General features: G+C 32.0%; 1 pseudogene; it reads right to left on the bottom strand.

Moving 5' to 3' along the window:
- Positions 1 to 29: 29 nt before the first annotated feature.
- On the bottom strand, positions 30 to 24,333 carry LOC128186993 (endothelin-converting enzyme homolog; annotated as a pseudogene).
- Positions 24,334 to 26,083: the final 1,750 nt, after the last annotated feature.

Genomic DNA, 26,083 nt, shown 5'->3' on the forward strand with positions numbered 1-26,083 from the left:
ACAATAAGAAATAACATATTAAAAATGTAGATTTATAATAATGCTTTATAGGAATTTCTTTTTTTTTTTCACCAAATGATGCATTTGTCTTTTGGATTCATGTAACTTCCTACAGGGCAGTTAAACGCTTTACTGAACTCCAAATTGTTTTGTAGAGGTCCATTTACTCTGTGGAGATAATGATTAAGTTAATATATACTAAACACTTCACAGACGAATATTCATATTTCTTTACGAGAATATAATATACGATGTGACTTAATTGAATCAAATATATGCATCATCATTATTATATTTTAAGGATAAGGAAAATAATTGCAAATCTTTTTTTTATTGCCTTTAAATATTATAAAGTGCTTATTACCTGGCTTCGTAATTCGAGTGTCCATCTGTAAGAATTCTACGTGCTGCCTCCTCAGGTCGTACCAAACCACACCATACCTGCAGGTAATTACAAAAAAATAAAATGGTATGTATATGCCTAATTTACCAACCGCAAATGGTGGAGAAAATAAGGTCCCTATGGGATATAACACTAATAGCAAATAAAAACCAATTGTGCTTGCTGTCATTTTCAAATTAAAAGGCCAATCGATTCCAAGCTTTTCGTGCAAAAGCCCAGATATTTTATTCAAAGTTTTGAAATGGTAAATTAAAACTTACTAATCAAAATAGATTATAAAAGTATGAATATGAGAAATAAACTTAATTTAAATTTTAAAAAATCGAACGACATAGTTTACCATTATGGCAAAGTCTAAAATTGGCTAATCGTTAATTGTATTGGTTATGCATTACATAGTCATCTTGCTAATATTAAATTAAAGCTGAATGAAGATGAGTTATGAAAAGGGACATGTACCGTACCATCTTTTTACTGAACGGGCATTCATTTGGAGACACGTGCGTATTTTTTACAGGAAAAATAAATAACTAAAAACTTATGGTCAAAAACATTAAGTAAAACTATGAATGGAATTTTTCCGCAGAAAGTCAATATTAACACTATTCAGGATCCGTCAGAATCCGGATATATATATATATATATATATATATATATATATATATATATATATATATATATATATATATATATATATATAATTCAGCCAACTCATTAAAACATTTAAGTAAAAAGGGGAATAATGATGAAAAATATACGTACATGTGCTGCGCTTAAGAAGAAGAGCTGTTTAGGGGTAAAATCAAGACCCGGTAAGAATGGCTCAGGTTTCCCCTTTCTTGAAGACTGTAACCATCTTTCGTATGCCTAAAATTATTCAAAATTTAAATCATAGATTTTCAGCACAAACGCCTTTTCATGAAATGGTAGTATTGTAAATGCAATATTGGAACTTAATAAAGAATGGTGCACACTGTAAATATATACCTTGAATGATAATAGATATTGACAAAGACGTTAATTGCATACTTTTATTTTGAAATCGTACAACAAATATTCAGTTTGATTGTCTAAGAGGAAATTGCATTGTAATCACTTACCAGCCAGCTTTCTTTGAGCCCTCCGTTGTCGGCTATATTCTCGCCCAATGTTAATTTGCCATTCAGCTATTTTTTTAGAAACAGTATTGACGAATCAAACATATTGAATACTTATAATAAGCTATTATAAATGCAAATTAAGCATTAATTAAAATTACATTAAAATAAATATAAAAAATTGTTCCAAGAAAAAATAATATTGTTTTTGATACATGTACAGAGAATTCAAAGATAATTGTAAAAAATTGTTTATCCTTAAATAGTCTGTTTGTTGATGGCGATGGGAAACAGAAATATAACAAATTTAATTAACTGTTGAAACTTTTTATCATCACAATACTTAAGACATTTGTAATTAAAGAACAAAGTCATAAAAAACCACAAAGTTTTGAATACTAGTAATTCTAATGGAAAGGTTGTTTTTGGTAATATAGCGGTACAAGTTTAAATTATCAGAAATGAACCATAAATCATAGAGCCAATGTAGCATTTTAACAGTCGTTTTAGACGTAATTTCCTTGATAGAACATTACTTGTTGTATTTTAAACATTTTTGTCTATGATCTATTTCGCCTTTCTGGTGGGAATTTATAGGAAAAAATAAATCTCATGAAAAAAAAACTTTGCTAATATAGAAATATTTTCCCCCAGAAATGAATTTGTTCTATGGTAATTCAAATTTTAAAAGGCTTTGAACAAAAATTGAGAAAAAATTATTAAATTTAAATCCGGAAGTAAAATCAAATTTTCTTTGGGAGAGACTCTTTTTTGGAATGAAAATCTTGTAAAAAAATAACCTTTACTAAAGTAATTCGAATACATTGTGTCTATAAACTACGTCCTAAGATGCATTTTTTCTCAAAGGAATGCTTATTTTTAAGGGTCAAATATTTTAAAGATAAATGTTTTACAGGTGACACTCCACAGGTTGATTTATGCTCTCTAGGCAGTAGCCTATCATGCATTAGACTGGTAAAATATCTTTAAAATCCTCAGTCGGGTGCAAAAGGGCCAACGTGGAAATGCGTGATAATTTCGCGTACATAAATTGATACCTTTTCCCCTGCCTCCTTCACTATATAATTGCTGTACTGAGAAACCATACACTCCGCCCTCTTCTTAAAGTTTATAATGGACGCATTGGACCACCATTGCTTTAAGTTTCCAGCTCCGTCATACTGCCGCCCTGTATACGCAAGATTGTATACTTAAAAACATGATGAGGTTCAATGTCGAACTGTATGCATGTTTTCCAGAAAGATAATTCTGTTTTGATTAGTGTGTAAGAAATTTTAAATTTGATAGATGGATGTAGGAAAACAAGAACATTTTGCAAATTCAGATATGCACTTTTTGGTCATACCCGATGAACATGAAAATTCTAACCAAAATAATTGAAAATATTTAAATACATGTTACATGTATGGTACCTAAGAGGTCAGACTTAAATTTTACAGGATATAGTTATTCATGATTATGTTTAATATTTCATACAAATTAATTATACCAAGTAATGATGAATTGTAATATCAGTTTATATAGTTGAATTCATTATTCCTTGTTTATTATTAAGAAGAAATCAAAGACTTTAAAACTTCAAGGATTTCCACAGTAAGGTCCTATTTCTCACGAAAAATCATGGTATCAATTTTAAAAATAAATACCTTGGTCATCAAAACCGTGCGTAATTTCATGACCAATAACGAAACCCATTCCACCATAATTGAGGTATCTTCAAAAGAAGTTAAGAACATTTGAAGATGAGGGCCTAATATGGTCAATTAAATTAATGATAATATTTTCATTGTACAAAGAAGCTTTCTTCGTACATGTATACATATGAAGCTATTATATAACTTTCATTTTGATCTAAATGCCCTCAACTTCGAAATATGACATCATAAAGTTAAAGTAGTGTTGAGAACTGTTTTTTTTAGGAATTTTTTTTTCAGAAAAAAAAATGGGGCAAGCTAAGCTTGAACGAACAAAACATTTTTAGTTAAGGTATATTCATTCAAGACTGATACCTGACAGAAAAAAATGGATTGTACAACACTGCGCTCTATATTTCTGATTTGTAAAAAAAAAGATAAGAAAATTCATATATTTCACTGATTTTGATTGGATTCTAAATATTGAGTCACATCTGACGTTTAATTCTGCCAGTGAGTGAAATAACATGAGACAAATAGATGAAAAGTATATCATATACCAACTGTTCGACAAAATTATAAATCAATTTAATATATCTGAAACACTTCTAAAAATTTTGAATTAGTTGGATTCATATCATATAGGCAAATAAATAATCATATATTTAACTGAATTTATCGAACACGAGTTTAGAATATTTACATTGTTTAAAAAACACAATAACCATAAAAGTTAAAACTTTTTGTAAATGTATAATGCCTAAAACTTACACTTATCATTCAAATAAGTGACATTTTATATTACTTACTGTGGATAACCGTTTTTATAGCAAGGCGGTTGTAATATTCCAGCTGGAAACACTGGGTAAAAAGAAAACAGAGCAATGTTACAGTCTTCTTTAACAATGACCTTCATCTTTTTTTTGCACGAAGAATTAGCCAATAAATTTATGTTGTGCTAATCAGAACAGGAATGAACAGCGATGACATAACAAAAGAGGCATGCTTACTGATCTGATTCTTTGTCGGGCTGTAGTAAGCGTCAACTGTAGCTGGGGGCATCATCCATCTGTTGTCAAAAAATCATAAAATATTACAAGATTTTTAAAGCAGGACACCAATCTAAAAACAAGATTTGACAGTGAGTAAAATATGGCTCTGGCCCTATCCATCTAGCTATTTATCTATCTATCTACATGTATCTATCCGTTTACGTCTCTGGACTCAATACATAGGAAACATGCTTTCAAACATCAAGGAACCGTAAATTAAGTGTTAAATGTCAGCCATGTTGGCATTTTAGTAAAAGTTTATGACTTTTACATAATTTTATTGCATGTTAAAAATGTTAAAATGTAAATGACTAAAAACAGCTTTTAATCTGTGCAAAAAGGTCCAAATATTTGCAAGGTGATGAAATTGTGAATTATATCATTATTTTCATGTCATTTATTCTAAATCGATGAAATTTCTATTTTATTTCATGATTCATTCGGAAAAATATTATTGATAGAGAGAAAACGATTTATCTGTAAGTTGCATTTTCCGTGTACAAAGGTCAAGTTATGTGTGTCTTAAGATAAAGAAAACTTTAAGATTTTGGGACGCAGGATCCAACATCTTTACGTCGATGGTTTGAACTTGCACTGCTAACTTAGATCTGTCTGATTGGGACACACCTTCTGCAGATTCAAAAACAACCTTTGTTGCTGTATATGCTATAGAAATGGCGTTCAAATTTTCTTTTCATGAACTTACATCGCTTTTTGTTTTACATGCAAGTCTTTGACAAAAGCTAACCTACTTGCTTCTGTCAACCGGTTTTGGAAGCTCTTGAAGGTTGTCCTTTGTTTCCAATTTTGAGTACAAAAGGACGTTGTCAAAATAATTTGTCTCGTTAAATTCATGCTGGAATTTTAAGGTAAGAATATTGGTCTAACAGAGGTAAATTATTGAAATGAAATGCAAAAACGGTGTTCATAGTAGTACATTGATTCAAAATTGTTGAATTACTTAAACTCATTTTGATTAAACAGTTTTACGAATTTAACATTAACATGTTTACGCTTCAATGATATTCTTCTTTATTATATTCACTACTCACATCCTTATATTTCTCGTTCAGAAACGTGTCATTTTTTATTTTTGCTGAGTACCCAATTCCCGACTGCATTTTGTCTGCCTGCAATATAGTGACATACTATTACTATTACTAATATTACTATTAGACCAAGCGGCGTTTCAAGTTTGTGGACATGTCAATGAGTACCTTCTCTATAGCTTTTACAATGGTTTCCGTGTCCATCCATTCATTCTTCTGTAATAAATCTTTCATCGCTGACCGCAAATTTTCTATCATTTCATCTGCCTGTTATAAATAATGAGGCGGATACATCATTAATTTAAATACATAAAGGCAATCGCCAAACTATTCTTGTAAATGTTTAAGGTTATTTTGAGAGTTCGGTTGCACCGACAGTGGCGTGGAACCATACAATTCTTACATGTATATGAATCACTCCGCAACATAGAACCGAGTTTTCTAAAAGAATGTAACAATTATTACCGTAATTCATTAAAAGAATAACATGTATTCGAACCATATGTGAAAATAAAATCTTCCTAAATTGAAAGAGAATAATGTAATTACAACCTTTATTGTTCACAACAGTCTCATCATCACATCATCACTTGAAGCATTTTTATAACAAACCTTCAATTTTATTGACACAATGATAGAATTGCGCATGCATCAGATGGAAATAAGGTTCATCAACGATAAATATAAGTTACTTTTTAAGAGGGTAGTAGAACGTTTTCCTAGAATGTGTGCACCGTAGATTCCAACTTTCTAACATGTAAGAAAATGTAGCTCCCAGGTGGTCGGTCCGAATATATTCAGCCGTGCAACTACTTACAACAGAGTCTGCACGATTTTATTGAAGGCGTGAGATTTATTTTCTCGTGAGATCACTACATGTATATACCTTGTATTTAGCCTGGCTGTCAAAAGCTTCCTGCGCGAAATGCTTCCCAACCGCTGACCCCATGTGGCTGTTTACAACACCAACACAGGTCTGCCAACGAGGAGGTTGTACTGCAGAACCAATAAGTGTCTACAGAAAAACACATATGGTTTTTTTTTACAGCATGGGATGTTTGATTCTTTTACCATGACTTTTATTAACCCTCGAGAAATCGATAGCGGGGCGTGTTTTGCAATATAGCATTGTTAAATAATACCCTCTTATATCATGTTAGTTAAATACATAAATTGATATCTTAAATAAGAAAAGTTAACTACATTTTCTTACCTCTCTGTAGCTGCCGTATGCATCTCTCACCCTTAAAGGTAATGCATCACTCATCATTTTCAGAGTAAGCCAAATAACGTAGTTCTGTATAGTTCTAAAAAAAGTTTGAACAAAGTTCTTCATTTAGTCGATCTTGTCGATCATATAATCAACGCATGTGTCGTGTTTCATTTAACAACGTTTGTTTACCTTTTACTTCTAGTGTTAAGTTTGTTAACAATTCTTTCCATATAATCCGGGTTTCTATTAATCACAGTTGTCGAACTATCTACGCTGATGTTGAGATCAACACCGCCTAGCGTGGCTTCAAAATATGGTAGCCATCGAAACTGTAGAAGATTTGACATCACAACACATGCATTACCCCAAACAGACTTCAATGTCATTATTTGCTATTTTGTGTCTTAATTGTTCAATAAATTCAACCACATAGATAGATGATATATTTTTTGGTAGCATAACATAGTTTACTTTTTTATGTTTTTGAATTCATATTGATTGATAAGTAAATGACAAAAATTCTCTAATTACGAATAAAGAAAACACATTTATCTATCAGAAACGGCAAATGCTTCTTATGAAAGTTATAATTTACTCCGATTTGAAGTGTTATTACATTAGAGTTCTTTATTACATTTGGGTATCTGTTCTGGAGCTCTCCTATCGTCATTTTGTGGTACAACTTTTCATCATCGTGTCTTTCGTCAGCACGCATGGTAGCCTGCAGCACGAAATAAAAGTAAATCCACGAATAAACACCGTAAAATTAAAAAAAAAATGAAATGATTTGCAGTTGCAAAAATTACAATAAATGACCACTTCAATTGATAACAAAAATCACAATGTTACACGATTGTATCTGTTAATCTTCTGACCTAACACTTTTTTCTTTGTAATAGACATGTAACTATCAACAAGGGTAAATAATATGCCAAAGTAAATGAAAAAAACCCACAAAAAGGATAAAACTTGCTCTTACGTTAGCAATCTCAATTTCAAAATCGACAATATCTTGAATATCGTTAAAAGCTGCTATTGCGTCAGCTCCAAAAATGATAGCTATTTCCTGGGCGTATTTTTCATATGCCACTAACTTCCGGTCATTCCTACCCCTCAGGAAGTACTCCCTGTCGGGTAATCCAAGCTGAGGCTGGTCAATCTAATATAAAATTACATACTTTACTTATAATGTATGAAAAATGTGTATATTTTGGTGCGTTCTGAAATAGCAGTTAAATGCTTTTATGGTATGATTGATATTGTAAAACCAGCGTAAAAGTAAAAAGAAATATTCTTACATATAGTGTAATTCTCGTGGGATTCGTTGAATCATCATGCACGTACATATAAATTAGAGGCGGGTTATTGGTGTGCAAATTTGTTTTGCTCAAAAGATCTATCAAATTAAAAGTGTCTTCTTTCCAGTCCGGTCTCAACACCGGCCAACCCCCAAGCTCCTGAATCATTCTGTTGGCGGAAGTGAAGTTATCTTTTTCTATGGCATCTTCAAGAGAATGCATCGAAATGCATATAAATAATGGTTGACATCTCTTTTTTTTAAATCACTAAAATTCATTGAAGTTTAACTCACAAATCAATATCTCGTTATCAAATCTAATTACATGTATATGCAATATTATAATGCATATATCACCGTGGTAAATGTGCAAACAAGCTGTTGTGATATTTTTACTGCACTAGTACAAATCAAATGCGTAAGTCTACACTGTAATAATGAATACATAAATGAAAATTGCAGTCATTTCATTCTTATCATGACAATATTTTTAAAAAATTCTTTTAAAATTGAATCTTTTAATTCGTAATTTTTTTTTGTTATCAAACATTCTTTCACTTAAATGCTTCAACTGTATACAGTTAATTGCAAATGATATCATTAAAAGATTTTAAAAAGCTACAACCGATAATGACTTTGTACGAAATGAGATATGATTTTACGATCTACTGGTACGCCCCCCCCCCCCCCAAAAAAAAATAACCGGTGGATAACTGAAAACCATACACCTTTACACTTCGCAATGAGATATGAACTTTCTAATTCAAAATAAAATTCAAAACATGTTCAAGTTTAGTTTATAATTTTGATAGTGCATACTTTAAGAATTTGGATTTGAGTGTACATAATAATTGGTTATTATTAGTTATGTTGTTTTCTTAAATTAATGCAATTTTTTCCATACTATGTGTAAACACCTTTTTTCAAAACTTTTGAACAAACATTTTAATAGAATTGTTAAATAGTAATAAAAAGGAAACCATTCGGGCTTTTTGGGATTTGATCACACGTGACCGTATTTGATCATCTCATAATAACCAAAGAATGATTCCTTATTCCTTTTATATTACTGCCTCGACGTACGGAGCGAATCTTAAAAAGGGATAAAAAACGCGATTCCCTATTATGTTAAGTTTGTCTCGTAAACAAATTTGTATATCATTTTACAATTGCATATTTTTATATTTTACATAAAAATTGATTAAAAAATCGGACCAATCAGGTTTAAGAATGTAAAAGAAAAATGAATGAGATATCGTCATCTAAGCAACTTTAGTTTCATCGGAAAGGAAAATCATGACTCATTTTTTGGAAAGAACAGAAACGTTTGCCGAAATTATTTTGTGATAGTACAGCAACTTGTTAAATAAATAAGTAATCAACATCAGTAATTCAAATAAAAGATTAAAACACTTTTTTTTATGATAAATGATTATTTTTGGGATTCGTCACATCTACTTAAGAAGGCTCATCAGTATACAAACGTCAACACCATATTACATGTAACAAATACGTTGCATTGTGCATTTCATGTACTATATGCGTAATTGTTATGCTTCCTGTCTGTTGGTCACTATATATTCAATACTCATCTAGTTTCGTGCAAGCCTCTGGCTCGTGCACTATGTATCAAACCCTGATTATTATTTAAGCTAAGTACAAACACAAGACAACACTATTAAATAAATATCAAAGTAATTTTGAACTTTTTTGGGGTGGGGTGGGTAATCATACAGGTACCTAAGTTTAAACACGACTTGTATAGTTTTTTGGCTTTCTTCACAGCTTCGATGTCACCGTCTTCTATCTCTTTCTCCAGTATATCTGTAAATTATCATTGACTTAATTGATCATTGGATCATTGCTTTTTCAATCATTGATTTACATTTCTTTACAAAGATAGTGTATATTCAAACAGAAAATTATGATAAGTCATATCTTCTTATATATTTTTGAAAAACATAATTGATATACATAAGTAAATACTTAAACTTAACTTGTACTTACATTTTAAAATGATATTGACCGAGTCTTCCACGTGGTAGAACACACTTGTGATAGACATTTCCTCTGGAATCACTTGCTTCTTCCGCCACATCCCACAGGCAAACTGAAAGAAATTGTTACACGGGTCTGCTTTGGGGTCTATAGAGTCGAGTAAACCGGAAGCTGAAATGAAGAACAAAAGATGGTTTTTTAAAATTTTCAGAAACTAAACAAAACCTTTGGAAACCAAGAAAAATTTTAACTAATTTTGGAACCTATTATGTAAACGTAACATGCCAATTTAAACGTTACGTACAGATTCTTACCTCATGAATAAAAAAAGTGGTTTTAATAACAACTTCCACGAAAAGAAAGAGTTTAAGGAGGCCGATTTGGGTTTTTTTGCGGAAAAACTACAATAGCATAACTCTTTATTTTTTAACCATATGTAATTTAAACCAACTCTAGTTTATATGCGAAGGTTCATGAAAATCGACCGTCTGGTTCTTTTAAGGGACCATCTCAAAATAGAGGTACATTTACTATAGGAATATATAGGAAACTGTCATTTTCCGCACATCAAAGCAGTTTTAAAAAATACTACAATAGCTTTTTTTCTCAAATTGTTATATTAATATGATAAGTAATATCATTTCCTACCTTATAAGTAAAAAACACAAAATTCTACCGTCTGGTTTTTAGTGGGGGCCATCTCAAAATATTAAAATGCACCAAATTTTGCTATATATTTGGATCATCACGAATGATGATTGGTATAATGGATTCATTCCAAAAATAAGGAAAATATCCTCGAGGATAGCATCATTCTGTATATAAAATTTCAACAGCGTACAATTTTTACTTTTTCTTTTATGTTATTTCTTATAACGTACTCCTACAATGCTTCATTTTATCATAACGTCATAAAAGCGCAATGGCAATGCTCCCCTACCGCACAACGTAAAAATCGTGTTAAATATAAAAATTTCCTTTAAGAATCTAAATATTTTAATCTGTATTTTGTTTATTGGGTTCAATTTTATAAATGATATCGAAAAAAATTCATAAGAAGTATAAAACAACTGTATTATATTAGAATGCGCAAAAACATGCGCAATGCAAACTAAAGTCGGCCTCCTTAAGTTAGAGACATACGTAGATTTTTCGACTATATGGCACTCTCCAATAAATGATGTCATGTATCTTACATCAATGAACATAAGGTTTCTAAGATCAACTGGGCACCAAGATCAACACTAATCAAAATAATATTGCATGCATTTCCCGCTACAGGTACATATGTATATCTAGAAATCATAATATCATGTTAGTTTGGCTTTTTCAATATATTCATTTTTTAAAAAACACTTTCAATTACTAACCGATATCTATATTAAAATCTCACCTGCCTGGACACAATCCGGTGAGTTACATACATCTGTTAAAAAACAAGTTATGTTAATTAAGCGAAGTGGGTCTTATAATGGCAAAAAGTGCAACCTAGCAGAATTCAAACTACCCCATACCTCTTGTTGTAGCCGGTAAGGCATTATGAAATTGCACGTTGTTGGTCTCCCGGTCTGTTTTGTCGTCATTGCCTTCATTGTTTGTAGCGACTACAACGATTATGGCAATTGAAACAGCTAAGATCGAAGCCAGAGCTAAAACCAGAATGCAATAAATCTTGTTCCATTTGGTCTGCTCTCTCTTGCCTTTGAAACTAAAACCGAAAACAGCTTGAAGGAATGGCAGTATGCAAATGAAACGTGTAGTTAAGGATATTTATACTCAGTAGAAAGAAAAGTAAATGATAGTAATGTTATTTCGACTAGAATATTACATGTATGCATATATTTACCAGAAAAACTTCTCACATGTATATGACAGGCGCATAATTTTGCCGTTTTGTAGAAATTCGTGATTTTATCTATTGATCGTAGGATTATTATTGCTTTAAAAAATACAATAAAAAAGGTTTAATTTGCAAACCATAATTTGTAAAACTACTTTATTCCCGATATTTTTCTTTACTATTTCATAACTTTTCAATCTCAACTACAAACTACATAGTTACCTAATCTGCCTTGCTTGGTAGTTATTTAGTTTTAAAAATAACTGTTTATCTATTAAAACTTTTATTCATCAGAGAAGGCAGTGCATGTGTTTAGGTTTGTTTTACATTATATGTACTATGACCAGGATTTTACCTTACAGGGGCATGGTGACGATTTTGGTCAAATTCTTTTTTCTGTTTTTAGCTCACCTGAGCTGAAAGCTCAAGTGAGCTATTCTGTCTGTCCGTCTGTAAACTTTTTACATTTTGAACTTCTTCTCTAAAACCGCTTATCCAATTTCAACCAAATTTGGCACAAAGCATCCTTATGGGAGGGCGAATATAAATTGCAGAAATAAAAGTCCGATCTGTATTCAAAGCGGAGAAAACCTTGAAACTGTAGAAAAAGGGGGGTGCATTTTTAAAAATCTTCTTCTCAAGAACTATTGATTCCAATTCAACGTAGTTTAGCATAAATTATCTTTATGGGAAGGAAAATATAAATTGCAAAAATTAAGGTCTAATTCTGTTTCAAATCTGAGTTATTACGAAAATAATAATAAAGGAAAGGCGTGTTTCAATCAGTTTAATAGCCTCGGATTCGGCATCCGGTAAAATGGGTAGACAAGACTTGGCCTGGGCAAAACAAAAGATTAGCAGTTATTAATCTGCCAATCTCATTAAAATTTCAGGATATTTGATGGACCAGTATATTTGTATTTGCTGTAAATATTGCTGCAAAATAATGCGTATTTGGAATTGACGATTGCCGATCTGCCCCGGCTTTTATTTTGCCACGGCCCGGTTTTGCTTACCCATTTTACCAAGACTCGTATTCCATACTTCTAAAACGAGGTTCTTTGTTTAAAGCAGCCATGACATTATACGAAAAAGGGTCGATCTGACTATGATGAATTTGCTTGTTGTGCAGCAGTTCGCGTATGAAGGGAAATTTTTGAAACATGAAAAATATATTGGTGCCGATTTTGTGAAGTAAATTGAGGCTAAATATTTCAATGCGTTGACAGTTTTCACACATGACGTTGATGTTAGCTTGTTCTGATTTTCGTTCCGTTTTCATTATTTATGCTTTGTAAACTGGAAACTGTCGTCTGTATTTCGTGCTTTTTACAAAATCAAATCAAACAGAGACTTCGGTAAATCAAACAGGTACGTTAACTGTTTACCTGCGCAAATTAAGCAAAATCTGATGTAGGAGTACTGAAATACAATTCATTCTATCGGTAATTCGGCATTATTTTTTGCGTAATGGTAGATTAATGCAATAGGTTTTTGTTGAGATGCTCGGCATTTTCTCTAGTTTATTCAGTTTAAATAGAGTTTGATATCGCTTACGGAAATATGTAGGTATATACATGTATATATATGATTCATTTCGAAAAAATAAATTGTGTTCTTTATTTGTTATACATGTAGTGCATGTTTCTTGTGTTTAATTGTTAACAATTTCTATTTACTAACCAATTTTTGAGTGTTTGCTTCGAATTATAAGCAAGATACAGAGATTAGCTAACAATTCTATGTTTGTACACAGATCTTAAAAGCTAAAGATTAAATCAAAGTACTGATAGTACTGAAAAGCGCTAACCCAGCTTCTGTATGTATATAACAGATATATGTATATAGCATTTCAGCCTCTGTATACGCACTATATTTCCTCACCACTGCATGGCAGTCCCTGCAATGATGTATGTAAGCCCCGTACATTAATTTCACAATAACCCATAAATTAGATTCACAATAGCCCGTGCAGTTATGTGCATAAACCCCTGAAACTGGTTCCCTAACCAGTTTAAATGATGCATACATAGGGGGCGGTTATTCGATGCACTGGGAGTTGAAGTCTAACGACAATAAAGGGCTGAGCTATGCTTAGCGCTTTAAAAAGTAAAAAAATTGTCAATATTTATTACGAAAATTTTCAAAATCTGTTCTTCCAGAAACCAACTTATTGAATTGTAAACTTAACCTTTTTAGCTCACCTGAGAATGGGGCCACAATAGGGGGTCGAAGTTTAACAAATGAATATATAGAGTAAATCTTTAGAAATCCTCTTCTCAGAAACTAATCGGCCAGGAAAGCTGAAACTTGTGTGGAAGCATCCTCAGGTAGTGTAGATTCAAAGATGTGAAAATCATGACCCCTGGGGATAGGGTGGGGCCACAATGGAGGGTCGAAGTTTAACATGAATATAAAAAGTAAATCTTTAAAAATCTTCTTCTCAGAAACTAATTGGCCAGGAAAGCTGACACTTGTGTGGATGCATCCTTATGTAGTGAAGATTCAAATTTGTGAAAATCATGATCCCCGGGGGTAGGTTTTGGCCACAATGGGAGATCGACGTTTTACATAGGAATATACACAGTCAATCTTTAAAAATCTTCTTCTCAGTAACTAATTCGAAGGCAAAGCTGGAACTTGTGTGGAAGCATCCTCAGGTAGTGAAGATTCAAAGTTGTGAAAATCATGACCCCTGGGGGTAGGTTTGGGCCACAATGGGGAATTGAAGTTAAACATACGATTATATACAGTAAATCTTTAAAAATCTTCTTCTCAGAAACTAATTAGCCAGGAAAGCTAAAACTTGTGTGGAAACATCCTCAGTTAGTGTAGATTCAAATTTGTGAAAAGCATGACCCCTGGGGGTAGGTTTGGGCCACAATGGGAGGTCGATGTTTTACATAGGAATAAACAGAGTCATCTTTAAAAATCTTCTTCTCAGAAACTAATCAGCCAGGAAAGCTGGAACTTGTGTGAAAGCATCCTCAGGTAGTGTAAATTCAAAGTTGTGAAAATAATGATCCCCAGGGGTAGGGTGGGGCCACAATGGGGGGGGGGGTCAAAGTTTAACAAAGGAATTTATAGGGTAAATCTTTAAAAATCTTCTCAGAAACTAATCAGCCAGATGATTCTTTATAATTGTTAAGACTTTGGCCCCAGGACAATTCTTTGGCCTCACGAGAAGGTTGAGAGTTTACTGTACGTTTATATCCCATATATAAACTATTGTTAGGGATCTTTTTGAGAACTGCAATACTCAACACATGATATGACTATTATAAAATCATCCTGTTAGAAAAGGGACTAATGATTATAAACATAAGAATATCCAGGGGAAAATGGATTTTATTTATACAGGATTTACATGAATTATTGTATATTGTCCAGATAGTTTGTATTATGACTCCATTGAGCTGATTTTATCATACCTATTGTTCCTCAGGTGAGCGATGTGGCCCATGGGCCTCTTGTTATTATTTACAATGTTTAAGGAATGCATTCCAAATGATCAAATGCAATCTGAGAGTCAGACGTAGAGGTATCAGCAAGATACAGAGCTTATACTTTTTTGTTAGGTTAACATGGCTCGTGCCCTATTTATGTTTACATAGGTTCAATATACCAGGAAAAAATCTTTTTCACGCTTCTTATTTATTTTAAGCATAAATAAACAGTTCCTTACGTTTTCCCTTCAGCATTCAAAACGTAAAATCTTTGTTTACACAGTAAAGAAACTCGCTAATAACTCATTGATTGACACTCGAATTTTGGTTGCCTATTGAAAATGCCTTACCAAAGCATTGTAAACATTATAATCGGAAAAATAACTTTTGACCAAAATCGTGATTATGCCCATTTAAGGTCAAAATCTTAATAGTAAATGAAGGGTGCCTACCGGTTTATAAAACTCAAGATAAAAATTCTTTTAATGATGCTTCATAACAATATCTTTGTTCATAGGGTGTACCGGGGCTTAAATGTTTGGTAAACACAATGAATAATCATGTTTTAAACAACCATTTTCTATGCAATATGAAGGATAAAAGTATCAAATCTCGGAGTTTTGTCCTTTTTTGACTAATGAAATATATCTATAATGCCTGCAGTCTCTCCTAAAACGGCATCAAAAAAGCTTTTGACCTCCTTTTTAAAATGATTTCAAACTAAATATAGGTACCGTGAATACTTTTCTCGTGATTAAATATAGAATGTCAAAATATTGTTTTATTTTCTACTTAATTCCTTTAAAGCCGTAAAATACGGGAATAGATTCATCAAATGAATTATGAAGTCATAATGTTTCTGGCACCAAAAAGACACTCTGGAATCATTTACTAGATCTTGACCTTAAATTGAATTTGGGTTATTATCTTTTATCTTTTGTGCAAATTGACCGATGCTTTCCTCTAACGATTAAGTAATGTAAACAGGAGCAGGTAGATATTACGGGAAATTTAGGTCAAAATATCGTATCTCTATGCATGGCGTAGTGCAAGGGGTATGCAGTGCATGCATGTACTATTGTCCCTCAAAACAGAATGTATTTTTGAAGGTCCCCAAATAAAGGACAAATAGGACAACGACTGAAAATATTCTCTGCAAGTCTTAACCAATACTTAATAATTTTTACTGATCTTATTGTGCGTATTTTATTATTAAAAATATCTTTAGTTATTTTTCAATTCAAATTTAACTTGCTTTCTAACAAGAAAAATAGGAACAACCAAAGTATGACAAAAATATAAACTAGATCACGCTTCTCTCACTTTTTCTTAATATTTTGATATAGAATTAATTTCAAACTGAAAACATTTAAAGGATTTAATTAGTGTTAGGCTAGGCTTACTAATTACAATCATTGACTGATTTGACTAAGACTTTAAAAATATCCCCTTTAGCAAAAAGTTAAGCATTTTATGACTTCATAGTGTAAAGGTATAAAACAAACAATTCCCCCATTAAACAAAGAAGACTGCTCAGTATAGTTGGTACACGAATGTTATTATAATTTAAAAAAATCTTACCTAGAATGAAAATCGTTTTCTGATAAATCCGCCAGACTTTGTTTTGTTGAAGACATAGCAATTGTGTCTGACTGCAAACAGCACTGTGTTTGGACCTGCAACTGATTCTAGGTCTAGGTTATGTTACGTGTAAACGTGATCGCACTTTTAAACTTATCTAAATATTCATTTTCAAAAACCATATGATTAGAATGAAAAAATATTATATTTATTTATTTATATTCAAATCTTTAAAAATAATCCTCTTATTTTAAAATAGAAAATTTATTATAAAAACATGTATTTATGTTCGATTACTCTTGATCCGTTTTTAAAGATATTTGGTTTAACATCACAGCTTAGATTTATTTTCTTTACTAATATTGATCGATACTTCTCTGCTTGCCAATACTTTTTTTTTTACCAAATTCAGCCAAGGTAAGACGAGGGAAATGTTTTTATTTTCGCGTATATATACGTTACAACAATGCAAGAAAAGTGAAACAAGTACCACACATTCCAATTTATATGCTTGACAAAATTCAAAAGTCAAATATCGAGTAATAATTAAGCAAGATACAGAGATTGAAATTCTGGGGTTTGTAAACATAACTCGATCTTGATATTGTTTACATAAATTATGTGTTTTATTGGTATAAGTTTCCATCCAATTTTGCTTTCCTTTGTTGATTACATTATTTATGAACACCTTGCATCAGGTGATCTAGCAAAATCTTGCTTGCCATGCGTCATTTAATCATTAAATAGTTACTTCCTTACTTTACATTATTTGTTTACAAATATGAGACCCGAGCTTTGATTACAAATCAATGAGTTCTTGCATTCGTATTTCACTTCTAATATTCTTCATTTCATCACTTAAACTGCATAAGTAAAACATCGTATACATAAGAAAGTTAAATATAAAATTCTGATTTCAAATCGTGTCTAAGCCCCTTTAAACTGATTTGGTTGGTTATTAAAGACATGATGTACTATAACGTATTCATTTTATACATCACATTTTAAGAAAATCCTAAGTTAAAAAAGTGTATACCAGATGTTTACATTTATCATTTCATGTGAAATTTGTGTGAATAAACGTTGTTCGTTGGAATTTACTATTAAAATATTAAAATAGTATTATTCATATATCTTCATATTGGTGCATGATTTTTGATTTCAAGTTTTACATTTCTTTCCAACATTGCAAAAAAAAACCAGGATTTTTTCTTACTCTTAAATTTTGATTTAATGGTACTAATATTTCCACAAAAGTAAGAAGATTTGGTGTCTCTTGCTAGAAACTGATTTCACTGTTCACATATTACAAGTTGAGGAGAGTGTTTATTGCAGTATTTTTATAATTTGCTTCGCGGTGCGGAAATTTGAAACATATATATTACGATAGTAAATGTACGAGTGTTTACAAATTGAAACTTAACGAGGCCTAGTACAGTTCGAGTACGCACACTTTTGCGCAGCGTTTTACTGAGTATTTGCATTGTGACTTCATCTTTTCGCTTGGTTGACGCCATGGCGTTATGATGTAAACTGCAGATATTCAGCAAAATTTTTAAAAAAAAATAGCTCGTTTCAGGAATACAACTGATATATTATTGTAGAATAAACATAAATGTATTGAGGTATAAGCTTTATTTTGGCTTGGGTCGAAAACATGAATGAGATACAGCAAGCCTAGCACTCACGTTTTCTGACCCCCCGCACTCTAACTCTTGCTTAATGCATGTGTTTTAAGACAGTTACCACGAATTTCATATTTTAGACCCTTGATATGTGATGTTATATATAAATTTAACACGTAGATATGTCTGAAGGTTTTAATAATACTATATAAAATCACCGTTTCCGCCTTTGTCAAATAAAAAAAAGCTAGCCATTATTTGACAAAGTTGTGAAATTAGGCATCCACATTTTTTTTAATAAAACCCATTGAATAGACCGGGAGTTAAAAGTTTTTTATTTGATCATTTGATGCCCTTGAGCAATAACTTTCTTATGTGGAACAAGAAAAAATTCCTTAGGGCGGAGAAAATGAGCAAAATTGATACATTTCAGGCAAAATCACATAGGGTCATATGTTAAATACTAACAATCTTTGAGACCTCCCCTAAAAAAATGATGTGATAAATGTCAGATTTTTAAAAATTGTTAAAAGAGTAATTATATCAGTAGAAATTCATTATAAAAAAATCATTAAACAAGAGGCCAATTGGCCTTAACGGTCACCTGAGTAGCATATAACCCATACACAAACTTGTCGAGAAGTCTCATATATGCATTTAATTAGTTTTCATTCTGGTGTAGAAAAATTATAAATCTGTAATAACAACCACCTCCCTGCCTGAAATCATCATTCAAAAAGAGCTATGAAACCTATAATTTTGGTGAAAAACTTAAAGATCTGGTCTACAAAATCATGAATTCAGTTTTCCTTTCAGGTGTGTGGAAGTAAAGAAGATAATTTATAAACATTATATGCATTAACACCTATACATCCAAATTGGCTCTGCCCTAGAGTCAAAACCCATACTCCAGGGGACATGAATTTCAGAATTTTAGTAGAAGACTTCCTGGTTAACATAATTATAAAGTCAGTTTTTCATATAGATGGGTGAGAATAGAGAAGAAAATTTTTAAACATTATATGCATTAACACTAAATAGCCCCCCCCCCCCCCCCAGCCCTGAACCCCTGACCCAGGGGCCATGAATTTCATAATTGTGGTAGAGGAGTTAGTGGACATCATAACCATGTATTCAGTTCTTTGCCCACATGTGTGGGAGTAAAGAAGAAATTATTTTCAGATTTAATACATTTTTACTATATGGCCATATTGGCCCCACCCTAGAGCCCGAACCCCTGACACAGGGGTCATGAATTTCACAATTTTGGTAGTAGGCCTCGTGGACATCATAATCATGCATTTAGTTTTTAACAAATATATATGGGAGTAGAGAAAAAGATGTTCTAAGATTTAATACATTTTAACTATATGGCCATATTTGCCCCACCCTAGAGCTCGAACCCCTGAAACAGGGGTCATGAATTTCACATTTTTGGTAGAGGGCTTCATGGAAATCATAATCATGCATTTAGTTTTTAACAAATATATATGAGAGTAGAGAAGAAGATTTTCTAAAATCTAATACATTTTTACTATATGGCCATATTGGCTCCACCCTAAAGCCAAAACCCCTGACTCAGGGGCCATGAATTTCACAATTTTGGTAGAGGGCTTCATGGACATGATAACTATGCAACCAGTTTTTTTCTCACATGTGTGAGAGTAGAGAAGAAGATTTTTGAAAATTTGGCTTTTTTTGCATATCTGGCCCCACATGTGGCGCCCCGGGGGTGGTAGAGCCATGAATTTCACAATTTGGATTCCTCTTACCATAGAGATGCCTCACATCCATCAAAGTACTGAAGTACTGACGGGAGTTGATTTTATTTATTATCATTTATTTAAAATCAACGATATGTGATTTTGCATGGCTAGTAGTATCAGTAATCGAAATATTTCTAAGAAATTGTATGGATCTAGGCAAGATTGAACTCTTGTCTTGTTCAACCAAACGCTCGGCTGTCTCCGTTTATCTCCGACAAGCAAGAGAGACTCTGCTTTGTCGGATATTAACGGAGCCACCCAAGCGTCTGGTTGAACGAGACTACATTGAACTCTAGCGTAGGAATACATACGACTTTAAAAAATATCTAAACTGTTTGTACAATTTAAAATCTTACTATTTTCATGGTATTAATAAATAAGTTTTCTTGAAAAATAATGCTTCAGAATACATAGCATCGAATCGATTATTTTCAAGAACTAAATGTTGTCAGCGGTATAATTGATTTGTGCTTAGGTCCAAACACTGTTTGTAGTCTTAAAAAGAGGTTAAAAATGTAAATTGTTAACGCACAACGACGGATGAAAACGGATAGCAACAGGTCACCTGAGTTTACTCAGGTGACCTAAAAAGTCTAGGGCAGACGAATTTGACCCGGCGTCGTTATAGAGCAATATCGTTTATTTTCATAAAACTTTGCAAAACGTTAGTGTTGGTATGTTACTCATGGTTAAAAATTTAATTCCTATTTCAGTTATCCCATAGTCGGCCCTCTTAAGCATTTACCTATATGTGTCAAGGACAATTGCAAAGCGCAATATTGAGAGAAAAAAATGAAAAAGCAATTTTTTGTTAAATTATATACATGTATAACATTAAGTGTCTTTATTTATTGATCTTGGTGCAAGTGTATGAACTTTTTTAATTTGTTGACGTTTTTTTTCACCCCTTATTCTGATAAAGGCTTAAAAATATTGCAAAACTTAGAAATAACATTTGAAAATTGTGAATTGTTTTTGAAATACTGAAACAACAGCGAGATATTTTGTTTATAAATCAAATAATTTATTAACAAAAACTAATTAGATAGGTTTTTACAAATTGAATTTGTTAAATTATGAGTTACAGTTTTTTTTATCCGTTACTTGTTGCAAATTGCCTTCAGCTGCTTATGTTCATTGCCAAAATTTGTTAAAGCTAAATAGATTGAAGAAAATATCTAAACAAGGGATAATACTCCCGTTTTAAGCTTCTGGAAACGTCCCATAGTCTCATTTGAACTGTATACAAACGTTTTTTTACACTTTAAACGAAAAGAGAATATAGATGTGATACAAGTACATTTTGTAATAGCATATCATCACATACGGTGCATAGTTTAAATTAAATTAATATTGCGAGGTAAAAAGTAAAAACAACTAATGAATTCTTAAAATTCTTACTTTAGTTAAATGCATAAGTAACTAATAACACACTGTCATTCGTTTAAAGAACAATACAGTATTTTGGCACATTACTTTCAAATGAAATAATATACTGTTTAGCTAACTGTTGAATCATTCATGTGTTGTGTCATCATTGTCAATTATAGAACCTTTCATACCATTTTATGAACGCGATATTTTCCTTATCAGCATTATCATATTTCATTTGTCTCTCTTGCAAGATAAACATACAGATAATGTGTACATAGTTACTAAATTAGTTCATGCCAAACCTTTATTGATAAAGCAAACATGGTTTGAGGAAAGGAATATTTTTTAGAATGCTCAATATACATGTATTTGTATATACATTGCTACACGCAGAAGATCCATTCATTCAACAAATGTCTTATAACTATTGGCCGAAAATATGAAAAGGTTGTTGAAACAAACTCCTACTTCCCGCATTCCTTTTGACGTTGCCCTGTCAAAACCATGAACATTTCTTAAATCATGTTACATAAATGTATACATTTCAACTGAGTCACGACAAAAAAAATCACATACCTTTACGAAATAAAAAAAAATTACCTTTTGAGAACAGAACTTCGGTGGAGTAAAGACGGATCGATCCTTGATTCCCATGGTTACGTTATAGAACATCCACATATACTGACCATCTTTATGGAAATAAAATATATATCATAATATATTTTAGAACTATTTACTCGATGCCCTCGTATAGTACGTGTTCCACAGATACTCAGTATATAAGACAAACAAAAAGGGTTACCTGGTTGTGGAATTTTAGTGGACGTTTTCAGCAGTTCAACGGGGATACAGTTATCTCCAATGGTGCCAAAATATTGAAGATCTGATGATGATTGGAGCAAATAGGTCTTTAGATTCCACGTGTTTGGGGACACTCCAAGAAAGGATTTTCGTACGAGCTTAGCGTCAGCTGTAGTTTTATAGTATATTCTTGTTAGTAATTGACACGTATACGTTTTTTATTAAGTCGTTTTGTTCTAGATGATACTTAATGTAATTAAATTAAGCTGCTTTTGTTGGTATGCCTCCTTCAAAGTTGAAATCAGTATACTTTTAAGTGACTAAAAGCTATGCAAGGAAGTACCTTCTAAACACTTAGCATGAAAACCTTTTCATTCGTTCGACTTTATCCAATCGCCAACGAGGTTCTTTTATCAAATGTGATTCTTAAAAAAACTTCCTATTTGATAAACTCTTTCTTTTGGAAGCATATTATTATTGTTCGCTTACTTTTGCAGATAATAGAATTGTTAGAAAACTAACTGGGCATAATGTATGTATGTTTATCTAAAGGTTTCAAGACAACGACTTTATCTTATTTGGTGACCTTTTTCTGTAGCTCTGCGTACCAATTCTAATTAATATACCGAGGGTATTATGCATTTCGTATCTTGATAACAAGGGTGAAAGATAATTGGCTTAAACCCAACATCCACAAAATCAACAGGACTGTATAATGTTACAATTTATTGTTCATTTAATGTTCTGTTGATTGAAAAAAAACCCAGTAAAACGCGTTGTTGTAGTTTTAAATATGTCAAATATACAGTTAAACATAACTTGCTTTTATTTATGTTTCTTTATTGGTAAGCGTACTACATAAAATATGTTGTCTGAGACCTATGATTTAAATTACTGTGTTTACTAGTATACCTGGTATACATGCTGGTGTGAAAGGACCTAGAGGTTGTACATGACAGATTCCTCTTGACCACGAGTAGGTTCTTTGCTGTAAAAATGAAAACACCAAATATCTGAGCCATGTTGATTCTCCGCTCTGATGAATAAAATTATACCAGAAAAGCAAATTGACATCGAGTTTATAAAAAAATAAGTTATACTATATAGCATGCATATGCATACAAAAGGAGTGTGTTGAAAATTGTAGCATCCTATAATAGTAGTTGCTGAAAAATATGACAAAAATTTATTTGAAAATTTTGGCTAAAAATACCTAAACAAAAAGTATTTTATAAAACTTTTAAGCATCTGCGACTAAAATTTGCCTTAATACTTACTGCTTCAAAGTCGTTTATCTGGTCATACTGATCCTCCTCAGTTTCGGCAATAGCATGCACTGCTGTTTTCCTAAATTTTGCATCGTATGAAACCGTCTACATGCAAAGGAAAACACAAAATCACAAAAGTGAATAAATAATCCAAAACATGGTATAGGTAAATGATATTTTAAAACTTCAAAAAAAAAAAAATCACATGCAACGTCCCGTATCAACATTATAAACCAACTATAGAAAAAGGAATGAAAAACACTGACGCACAAAAACGTTCTTAAAAAGAAAATCAAAAATAGGAAAAAAGAAATACCACAAATATATTATGTTTAAATTACGTTTAAATTCCTGTACATGTTACATATTATCTACTTCGAATGGTGTTGACACTTATATTTGAAAACGAAAAATGAAGTTTATTATTCATCACAGGTGCAAATGCACATTATTAACAATTAGTCTGATTTCAAAACCAATGATCAACAATATTAAGAGAAACAAATAAGATAATATCATATTTATAGAATTTTAGTTTGATTTAAGATAATAATTTGTGGCTATATTTTTAACACAGTGTTACTCACCAGTCTTATGAATCTTTTGTCTCGAACACTAGATAGAGATTCTAAAGTATCAATAGAGGCTTGGAACTGAGATGGAACACAGCAGTTAGCGGCAACCTTTGTGGCCAGGGACACCACAATTCCGATAGTCAACGGAAAAGCGTACATCGCTGGAAAATACAAGTACAATGTATACCGATACGATCAGGGTAACCTATTCAAGTATGACTTTATCTTATCTCTAATAAGCATTATATACAGTAGAAAATATTTGCTTTGCTTAAACACTTCCTTCTTACAACACATGAAGGGGGAAGGTAAATCATGAAAAATTTCCGTTACAGAAGATTAATTATGAATTTGAAAATTGCGGGTTTTTTTTCTCTATCATGAGAATGATATCCTGCCTACGCGCGAGTAATAACACTTCATCCATTAATTAAATCGGCTTTGTATGTTGAATAGTACTCTTATTTTTTTTGGCTATACTATGTTCAATTTGTTTCTACTTTGTTTTTCTTTACCTTATTTCTAAGATTGAAATCCAAAAACTACTGCCTGGATATTTCAAGGAATGGGCAGGTATGAAAATCTAAATAGAAATTGACTATATAAGCATGTACACATGTACATATGTGACCTAATTTATTTTTATTTTTGACTGGGAAAACTACAAACTTTACAGATTTTGACTGTTTGTTTCGTATGCAGTTTATTAATGCAACTGGATATATTTCCATTTCTTGCATTGTCTATCGTACTAAATGGCAACCCCGCATCGTACATACATGTTTACCATTCATAAGGATTCGTATTTTAAAATTCTAAAAAGTATATATTGGTCAACCCCCAACCCTCCTGATGCAACATATCCCGTTTTTATTCATTAATACAGACGTAGAGTTGTCAACACAATCTGATATAACCATCGATATATAAGGTTTACTACCACTCTATCAGTGGTACATGTACAATAATGTATTTTTAATCTAAAAACGCAAGCGCGCGCTTTTTTATTGGTATATTTTACAGTGGCGTAGCTACCATGTATGCTTATATGCTTGAGCATGCACATCATTTTGGGAAAAAAAGGAAAAAACTCAGTAGAAAAATAAAGAAAAAAAAAAAAAAAAAATAAAGAAAAAAAAAAAAAAAAAAAGGTGTAAGTATTTAGGTCCTTACTTCGTTATTCCATCAACCCGTTTCCGTCACCTGGTCCTATTTTATCAGGAATCTTTGTGCCTACACTTATTTCTCATATTACAGCGCACCCGTCAATTTCCAGTTACGTATAAGTACAATGGCCGGGAAAAAAATATCCGATTTTTTTGTCGTTGTAAGTGGGCCAACTAAACAAAAATGAAACAATCATACTCTTAATGCGACTCCATCCTCTTCTAAGCAAGAAGACATTCAAGTAACACTTTCAAAAGACAACCTCCCATCCTATCCTGATTTAGGTTTATTGAACACAGAATCGGATGTTGTTGACAACAATACCAAACGCAGACTTTTGACAGATAGATGGAAGGATGCCCATCAATTTGAGTTTCCAGTCAGGTAACTATATGCATAAAAAAATCAAAATTTATACTCGTGAATTCATGCTTTTCTTTAACAAATTTAGAATAAAATTCAAAATTTGAGAATTTTATAATTCCGTACATTGAAGTGGGTGCGTCTTTTTACCCCAATGATACCCCAATGAACTTTGAAATACCCAAATGATACTAAGTATGATCATAATTGATACACTTAATGAATTTTATGTAACAACATGTTACACAAATGAAATTTCAACTACGTGCCGTTTTTTCACCGATTGGGCCATATCTTGTAATGGGAAATGATTAGAATTTTTTAAGCTAAAATTTGACTCAAAGATTGTTTGTGACCTGTAATTATGTCCTGATGGGAGCTTTGGTCATTGGTGCTAGTTCAACATAACTTTAAGAAAAAGAGACATATCGATTCTTTTCCATTAGAGAAAGACTTCAGTTTTAATATTTTCATTTGTGAGCTTGCTCGCAGTACCTCTAGTTATTATCAAAT

The sequence above is a fragment of the Crassostrea angulata genome, chromosome 6 (assembly GCF_025612915.1).
Source record: "Crassostrea angulata isolate pt1a10 chromosome 6, ASM2561291v2, whole genome shotgun sequence".
NCBI lineage: Eukaryota > Metazoa > Mollusca > Bivalvia > Ostreida > Ostreidae > Magallana > Magallana angulata.